Source organism: Chrysochloris asiatica, unplaced genomic scaffold (assembly GCF_000296735.1).
Source record: "Chrysochloris asiatica unplaced genomic scaffold, ChrAsi1.0 scaffold00347, whole genome shotgun sequence".
Taxonomy (NCBI): Eukaryota; Metazoa; Chordata; class Mammalia; order Afrosoricida; family Chrysochloridae; genus Chrysochloris; species Chrysochloris asiatica.
Window position 1 is genome coordinate 489390 of NW_006408865.1, and position 10165 is coordinate 499554.

The window sequence follows — 10165 nt, forward strand, 5'->3', positions numbered from 1 at the left end:
CTGGAGAGCAAGTTTCAGAGTCTCTTCTGACATCCATTTTGACCTTTTCCTTCTTTCTTGTCTTCTTAATGACTTTTTGCTCTCTTCACTGACCATAATAATGTGAATAGGGCAAAGCTCTCAGGACTTTCATTTACTGATGGAGCATAACTCAAAATGAGAAGAAACAGATACATACATCCATTAATAATCTGAACCTGAGAATGTACAAAGTATGAGTCTAGGAAAATAGAGGTCATAAAAAATCAAATGGAACACATAAAGTTCTATATCTTAAGAATCAGTGACTGAAATGGACTGATATTGGTTGATCTTCCATGTTACCAAGCATGATGTCCTTCTGCAAGGACTGATCCCTTCTGATAACATGTATGAAGTATGAAAGATGAAGTCTGCCCATCAAGACCTCTAAGGTGGATTCTGGCTGTACTTTTTCCAATACAGATCTATTTGTTCCTCTAGCAGTCCATGGTACTTTTAATATTCTTCTCCAACACCAAAATTCAAATATATCAGTTCTTCTATAGTCTCCCTTATACATTGTCCAACTTTTACATGCAAATGAGACTACTGAAAATACCATGGCTTGGGTCAGATGGGCCTTCATCCTCAAACTGACATCTTTGCTCCTGAACACTTTAAAGAAATCTTGTTTAACAGATTTTCCTAGTGCAATACGTCATTTGATTTATTGATTGTTGCTTCCATGAGTGTTGATGATAGATCCAAGCAAAATAGTCTTTGACAACTTCAATTTTTTCTTCACTTATCATGATATTATTTATTGGTCCAGTTATGAGAATTTTTGTCTTCTTCACATTGAGATGTAACCCGTATTGAAAGTTGTAGTTTTTTATCTTCATCAGTAAGTATTTTAAGTTCTTGCTTTTAGCGAGCAAAATTGAATCATCTGCATATCAAAGGTTGTTAATGAGTCTTCCTCCAATCCTAATTCCACATTCTACTTCATATAATCTTTCTTCTTGGACTATTTGCTCAGCATTTAGATTGAATAAGTATGGAGAAAGAATATAACACTGATGAACACAGTTTCTGATTTTAAACCACTGTCTCCTTGGAGTCATGATGTGGCACTGTACAATAAGCACTGGACTGTAAGGTCAGCTTAAACTGCAAGTTTGGCAGTTCAAATCCACCAGCCACTCCTCATAAATCCTATATGGTGTCACTATGAATCAGAACTGACTCGATGGCAGTTAGTTAACAACAACAAAAACTATTTTTCCCTTGTTCTGCTTGAACGACTGCCTCTTGGTCTATGTGTAGGTTCCTCATAAGCACAATTAAGTGTTTTGGAGTGCCCATTTGTTCTAATGTTATCCATATCTTGGCATGACCCACACAGTTGAAAGCCTTTGCATAGTCAGTAAAATGAAAGTAAACATCTGTCTGGTATTCTGTGCTTTCAACCAAGATTCATCTGACATCAGTAATTATATCCTTCATTCCATGCCCTCATCTGAATCTGAATTCAGCCTCTGGCAGGTGTCAAAAATGAAATGGGGTGCATAAACATTGATATCCTAGGCAATCAAGAGCTGAAATGGACTAGTACTGGCCATGTTGAACCAGACAATCATATGGTTTACTATGACCAGGAATCACAAATTGAAGAGGAATGATGTTTCATTCATTGTCAAAAAGAACATTTCAAAATCTATCTTGAAGAACAGTGTTGTCTGCAATAGGATAATATCCATACACCTACAAAGAAGACAAGTTTGGTGCTATAGGATAAGCACTACACTACAAGCCATAAGGTCCACAGTTCAATCCCACCAGTTGCTCCTTGGAAACTCTACAGGGTTGCTAGGTATCAGAATCCAGTCATGGCACTTAATAACAGCAACGAAGACTAGTTAATACCATTATTCAAATTTATGCACCAGCCACTGTCAGTGATGATGAAATTGAACATTTCTACCAACTTATTCAGTCTGAAATTGTTCAAACATGCAATCAAAATGTATTAATAATTAGTGGTGACTGATACATTAAGGTTAGAAACAGAGGAAGACACAGTGGTCAAAATAAGGCCTTGATTAGAGAAATGATGTTGGAGATAGAATGACAGAATTTTGCAAGATCAATGACTTACTCGTTTCAATTTGTGTTCCATCAATTTCTGGAACCTTGTTCTTGCCAGTGCCTTCAGTGCACCTTGTACTTCTTCCTTCAGGACCATTGGCTCATGATCATATACTACCTCTTGAAATGGTTGAACATCAACCATCTCTTTTTGGTACAATGACTCTGTGTATTCCTTCCACCTTCTTTTGATGCTTTCTGCATCATTCAATATCTTGCCCATAAAATCCTTCACTATTGAAAATCAAGGCTTGAACTTTTTCCTCAGTTCTTTCAGCTTAAGAAATGCTGAGCATGATCTTTCCTTTTGGTTTTTTAACTCCAGGTCTTTGCACATTTCTTTATAATATTTAACTTTGTTTTCTCAATCTAACCTTTGAAATTTTCTGCTCCACTCTTTTACCACATCATTTCTTCAATTTGCTTTAGCCTTTCTATCCTGGAGAGCATGTTTCAGAGTCTCCTCTGACATCCATTTTGATCTTTTCTTTCTTTCTTGTCTTCTTAATTACCTTTTTGCTTTCTTCCTTTATGATATTCTTGATGTCACCCCACAACTCTTCTGGTCTTTGATCATTAGTGTCTTATGCATCAAATCTGTTCTTGAAATGATCACTAAATTCAGGTGGGATATGTTTAAGGTCATATTTTGACTCTCGTGGAATTGTTTAAATGTTTTTCTGCTTCAGCCTAAGCTTGAATATGAACAATTCATGGTCTCTTCTACAGTCTGCCCTGGCCTTGTTTTGACTGATGAAATGGAGCTTTTCCACCATTTCTTTCCACAGATGCAGTCAATTTGTTTTCTGTGTATTCCATCTGGTGAAGCCCATGTGTATAGTCATCTTTTACATTGTTTAAAAAAGGTATTTGCAGCTGGCCATCACAACTCATCCAAGATCACTCTTGTGAGGTATTAATAACATATCTAATAACTAATAATCTTGTCCACAGTATTCAGAAATTTCATTCAACTGCCTGTTTGTATGTAAAAAAAAAAAATTTGTAATAATGTTATAATTTGTTATCAAGTAATAATGTTATAATTTGTTATCAAGTAACTGCTAGAATTTCTTCTTAATGTTATTATTTCAGGTAACAAACAAATTTTGAATAGCTTAAACAAAATTTATCCAGAGGAAAGGTGGGGATTTATTGAAAAGAAAATGAAAAGCCAGCTGCTGTCACCAATTAATAAATTGGGTGGCTTATATCAAAAAATGCATTGTCTCACAGTTATGGAGGCTAATTGCCAAATTTAGGGTGCCGTCAGTTCTCCCCAAAGACACCAGTGGTAGATCATTTATTTTCTTTCTCAGATTCTTGGAGCCCTACATGTCCCTTGGAGTCCTGGTGTGGCACTGTGGGCTAATGTGCTGGACTGCAAAGTTGGTTTAAAATGCAAGGTCGGCAATTCAAGCTCACCAGCCACTCCTTGGAAACCCTATACAGGGTCACTATGGATCAGAACTGACTCAACAGCACTTCGCAACAACAACACATGACCCTTGGCTTGCAGCTGCAACCTAACACCATCATCACATGGATTTCTTCTCTGTTTCCTTGTGTCTCTTCTATTCATAAGGACATCAGTTACCAGTTATACTGGCTTAGAATGTACTCTACTCCAGTATGATCTCATATTAAGTTAGGTGATAATGTCTTCAAGACCCCATTTTGAACTAACGTCATGTTCACAAGAGTTTAGGACTTCAATGTATCTTTTTGAAGCATGAAATTCAGTGAATAACAAACAGGAACTGGGCACTTCAGTGATGAGCAGTAGGAAAGACTGGGCAGACTGTTTGGTGAATCACCATCAAAGGACATAAGATACAGACATTTTCATTTTGGCCCACTGCACTATAGTTTCAGACTTTAGGAAACCTTTCTCTAAGCTAATTTACCAATCTTTAACCAGTGGTAGTGCCACCAAGAAGCAGAAATGGAGGCTTGCTGTCAAAAATACAGATGTCACCACTACTCAGATGGACGTCAGTGATAGGCTTCGTAAAGCCAAATAGCGTCTGCAGGAAACTCAAGCAATGTGAACATTTAACAACTTAATCAATACATTTAGAAATTCTCAGTAATCCTTAGAAATATTTTTTTAAAGAATAATTCTAGTGACTTGTAAGTAATTTTCAATAAGAATCTGAAGAGAAGACTAGCTTTTTTTGATCACTTTGTGATCCTGACAGCTTTCCTGATGATTGCAGACCATGCCTTGGAGAACTACTCCAAGAAAGCATGTTCAGTCAACCTGACTTCCTGCTGACTCTGTTCCCACCCTCTTCCATTTAAACCATTGCACATCATATATCAAAAAGATGAATTTTTGAACAATTTTCACTAGTCATTTTCCTCAATAATACCCACATCTGAGTGAACATTACACAGCCTGAATGCTTAATAAGTATCAATTTAATTTCATTTAGTTAACAAATATCAAATGATACTGTTTGCTATGCACTAAACTTGCCTCTGATAATGCAGAGAAGACTGAGATCTAGTCCCTGACCTCAGGGAGCTGAGTGTAATTGAAGAGACAATGTGAAGACAAATAATTAAAATTCACTTTAATACTATTTATGTAAGATATTACATACAGCACAATGTTTTTCAAAATGTAGTCTTATGAGTCTACTGGGGTACAATGATACTAGGGAATACTCAAGTTCATAGATAAACAAGGATATTATCTACAACATCAAATATATTTAAAATCTTGGGGAGTAAAATTTGTTATTTAAGTTGTCATTAATGCTATTTTTACAATTTAGTCTATAATACCAAATTCAAGTTGGAATGGAAGACACCTGACATTAGGCCTACTTGAATAGGCATTTTAGAAAAATATTGAGAGAGACCTAACATTTCATTATACCTCCTCCTCACTTCTCTTATCCTAGTGATAATGTAAAATGAGTGTATTTATTTGGATACTTACTAATAGTTTTATGCTCTTGAATCTTTGTGTAATTAATGAGTATAATACTAAGTTCGTTTTTAATGATATCACTCTCAATTGTTTTTTTTGTGTGAGTCAATGTCCCTTGAAAGAAAAGAAAAGACAAAAAAAAATCCCCTTAAAAATACATATGCTATAAACATTCAAGTTCAATGAAAATATGGAGAAATTTCTTTGCAGAGTTTAGTTTTGAGTAGAGAAGAAATCCTTTCAATATGTCTGTCTTATTTATACAGCTACATATTTAATAGACATCTGACCCCCACCCCAAGATCAAATTAATTTGGTTAGCATTTAAATGCTATGTTCATAGACCAAGGACAAGTGAAAAATTATTTTAAAGGAAGTGACTAATAGAATGTACTCTCTGAAGTCCATATTTTTATCAAATTTATAAAAGCTCTTCAAAATGCACAGTAAACAGAAGCAAAGTTAGTTTCTTCTGAAACAAACAATTTACTAAAATAGAAAATAAACGAAACTGAACAATGAGAAGCTCTTTTTTGAGCTCTTTCTCCCACTGTGCATAATCTCTTGTTGATCTCATGATATTCTACATTTCCAAGTCTGTCAACAGACAGATATTTATTAAGTACCAACTGGGTACAAAGGCCAGTTCTAAGAACTGTGGGAGATAAGAAAAGCAATAGAAGAGATGGTTTCAGCCCTACAAGAGGTCAGAGGAAGGGACAAAAGTAACCCTCTGGCAAAATTCCTTTTAAGTTGCCTCAGCATTAGATCTTATCTTTGACTCTCAATAGAAAAAGGGGTTAATAGAGTTTTAAATTGCCAATAAAGACAAATATGAGAAAACCAATAGACTTACAGCTGACATGACTTCAACCCCCAACTTCTTTCAAAAACAAAGATAGTTCCATTAACTAATTTAAGGGGAAGGATAAAATAAAACTATATAGTTTATATTTTTGTAAACTGAACATTACGTTTCAATTGATCAGGAAATCATACCAGAAACTCTTCTTTATGGACATAGAACATCACTGAGGATAACTTCCATCTTTACATTGTTCTTAGTCATTCATCTTATTTTCATCTTTGTTTTATCCTTTTCTTACTTTCCTGCACCATTGAACTTTTTTTTCTTTCTGCCATTAAGTTTTTGAAATACTGAAGGACGTGAACAATTGAAAAACACACACAAAAAAACAGAGGTTGGAAATGTAAGTGATTCCTTAAAAATCAAACAAATACACTTTTAACTATATGACATGGGCAATTGGAAGTTTTTGTTATGGAATGCACTAGTAACCAGGAATTGGGGCTTTTTTTTTTCCCCCTCAGAAAAATACTAGCACAATACTCATTAAATAAATTAATGTTCCAATCTTTATTGACTCATTTGATGGGAAAAATAAGTTTCACAAAATTTTTATTTTGTTTTGGTTTTGTTTGGGGTATACATGTGTTGTGTTGTATTATTTGTTAGTTTTCTTTGTATGAGAGAGAGTCATATTGTAGATTATAAGGCTGAACTAATATATAACTGTGGAGTTGGGAAAGAGGAAGAAGCTTAAGAAGAAATGAAAAACAAGAAATGAGTGATGATTTCTAAGATCAAATGCTTTATTTGAAGCAACATGTTACCTTGGTATATGACTTCATGAAAGTTTTCCTAGGAGGCAAGACATATTTGGAAAGGAGATATTATCATAACCTCAGGGAAACAATAAACTTCAATGAGGCAAACTATCATTTTTTCCCAGAAAAAAATGATTCCCCTCACCTATAAATAATTTTATGTCATTTTTGTACAATATGAAAATAAATTTAGTGGATTTATTGGGTGCAAGGTGCCCTAATGGCATAGTGGGTTAAATGTTGGGCTGTTAACTGCAAGGTTTATAGTTCAAACCCACCAGAAGAAAGGTGAGAGCATGTGCTCCTAGAAAGATTTAGTCTCAGAAATCCTAAGGAGTAGTTTTACTCTAACCTATAGGGTCATTATGAGTTGGAATCTGATAAATGGCAGCAACTTCACTGGGGCAACCCTACTAATAGATTCACAAATCACCACATTAGCAGGAAGAGAAATGGATATCAAGAGTTTAGAGGGGAAACTGAAAATATTTTTTTTCATAATTCACTATCTTTCTTTAATAACATCTATGTATTTGCAGCACTTACAGCAACAGTACTGTGCAGCGTGACTGTCTGGGTTTGATGCCTAGCTCAGCCAATATCAAGTGTAATCTTGGACAAGTTACTTAACATCATCAGGGTTTTGTGTGTATGTGTGTGAAAATTAAGTAATATGTTGTTGTTGTTGTTGCTGTCAGATGCCATCGAGTCGGAACCAACTCATAGCGACCCCATGCACAGCAGAACGAAACAATGTTCGATCCTGGGCCAACCTCACTACCGCTGCCAGACTTGATGCCACCTTGCCAATCCATCTCATTAGGGGTCTTCCTCTTTTGCTCTGACCCTCCACCTTACCCAATGACTGTTTCCTCTGAACAATATGTCCAAAGTATGAGAGACGAAGCTTAGCCATCCTGGCTAAGTAATAAATATATAAGTATTATATTGCCTTATATTCCTAGGACTATGATCACAAAGTGTACAGCTTTAAAGAACAGATATTGTCTCACAGGTCTGAAAACTAGAAATCCAAGCCAAATATTACTAGTCATGTGGATTCCTTCTGAAAGCTCTGAGAGAGGAACTGCTGCACTCTCTCTCCTAACATCCAGGTTCTGTTGGAGCCCTCGGCATACTTTTGCTGTTTATAAATGTATCTTCATGTTGCATCTTCCCCCTATGTGTGTCTCTTTCTATGTGTCTATTCTCCTATTTAATAAAACATCAGTCATATAGGATTAAGACCCACCATATTTCATAATGACATCATTAACTGATCATTCTTCATAATGGACCCTATGTCTCCAAACAAGTTCTAACTTATAGATACAGGGATAGAACTTAAGCATCTCTCTTTTGGGAGACACAATTTATCCATAACAGATATGGCATGTTAATTACTTAATAGTAAGTAAGTGCTCAATAAATGTTTCAGATAAAGGAAAGCAAACACATGATAACTAGATACAGAGATAGATAGTTGTTGTCCTTGCTGTTTCTTCTGCTGCTGTTGTTACTGGTGCTGTAAGCTGCCATCAAGTTGGTTGCAACTCACAGTGACCATATGTACAATCACTGAACCCGTTGTTGACCCCATTGTTGCAACCACTGTGACAATCCATTTCATTGAAGGTCATCCTATGTTTCGTCAACCCTCTTGATAATAGGTCCAAAGTAAATGAGATGAAACCTCATCATCCTTGCTTTTAAGAAGCATTCTAACTATTGTTGTTGTTGTTGTTATGTGCCATGGAGTCGGTTCCAACTCATAGCGACCCTGTACAGGGTTTCTGAGGCTGAAAATCTTTACAGGAGCAGAAAGCCTCATCTTTCTCCTGCAGAACAGCTGGTAGTTTTGAACGGCTGATGGTGAAATTAGCAGCCCGATTCGTAACCACTACACTACCAGAGCTCCTTACTTCTTCCAAAATAGATTTGCTTGAACTTTTGGCAGTCCATAGTAGTTTAAATATTCTTCACCAATACCATAATTTAAAGGCATCAATAGTCACTGTCTGGCTTTCACAGGCATATGAAACTACTGAAAATACCATGCCTTGGGTCAGGTGCATTTTTATCCTCAAAGTGACATGTTTGCTTACCACTTTAAAGAGGCTTTGTGGCACAGATCGTTGATTTCTTGACTGCTACTTCCATGGGCACTGATTATGGATCCAGGTAAACTAAAACCCTTAACAACTTCATGTTGTTCCTTCTAAGTCCAATTGTGAGGATTTTGGTTTTCTTTATGTTAAGATTTAATCCATTCTGAAGGCTATATAGTCTTTAATCAGTAAGTGCTCACTTGCATCAAGAATGTTGCATCATCCATGTATCATAGGCTGTTCATGCTGTTGTTGCTAGCTGCTGTGGAGTCACTTCTGACTCACAGAACCCTTATGCATAAAAGTGAAACACATTAACCTTTCACCATCCTCACAATCCTTGTAATGTTTGACCTCTTTTGCTGCGACTGTGTCAATGTATCTCATTAGGGGACTTCCACTTTGTCAGTGACCCTCTATTTTACCAAGCATATTGCTATTCTCAAGAGATTGGTCCCTCCTATAACATGCCCAAAGTACATGAGATGAAATATTCCCATTCTTGCTTCTAGGCAGCATTCTGGATGTACTTCTTCCAAGACAGATGTGTTTGTTCTTTTGACAGTCCATGATACTTTCAATATTCTTTGCCAACACCACATTTCAAATGCATCAATTCTTCACTGCTTTTCTTTATTCTTTGTCCAGTTTTTAAATTCATGTGAGGCAACTGAAAATATCTTCGGTTGAGTCAGGCACACCTTAGTCCTCCAAGTGACATCTTTGTTCTTTAAAACTTTAAAAAGGTCTTGTGAAACAGATTTACCCAATGCAATGTATTGTTAGGTTTCTTGGCTGCTGCTTCCATTAGCATTGATTGTGGACCCAAGTGAAATTAAATTCTTGAAGAGTTCAGTTTATTTTCCTTGTATTATTATGTTATTTATTGATTAGTTGTCAGAATTTTGTTTTCTCTACATAGAGCTGAAGGTTGTATTGTTCTTCATCAACAAGTGTTTCAAGATCTTTCCATTTTTCTCAAGCATGTTGTGTCATCTGAAGAATAAGCCTTCCTCCAATCTTGATGCCATATTCTTCATCATATAATCTAGCTTCTCAGATTATGTGATCAGCATTCAGACTGCATAATTATGGCAAAAGGTTCCAACTCTGGTGTACAGCTTTACTAATTTTGTATACCCTTGTTCATTGTGAATGACTGCCTTTTGGTCTATGTACGGGTTCTTTGTGAGCACAGTTTAGTGTTTTGGAATTAATTACCTTTTTAACAATGTTTTCCATTATTTGTTATGATCCACACAATTGAATGTCTTTGCATAGTCAATAAAACAGAAGTAAACATATGTTTGCTATTCTCTGCTTTCTGCCAAGATCCACTTGCTATCAGCAATATTATTCCTCACTCCTTTTCCTCTTA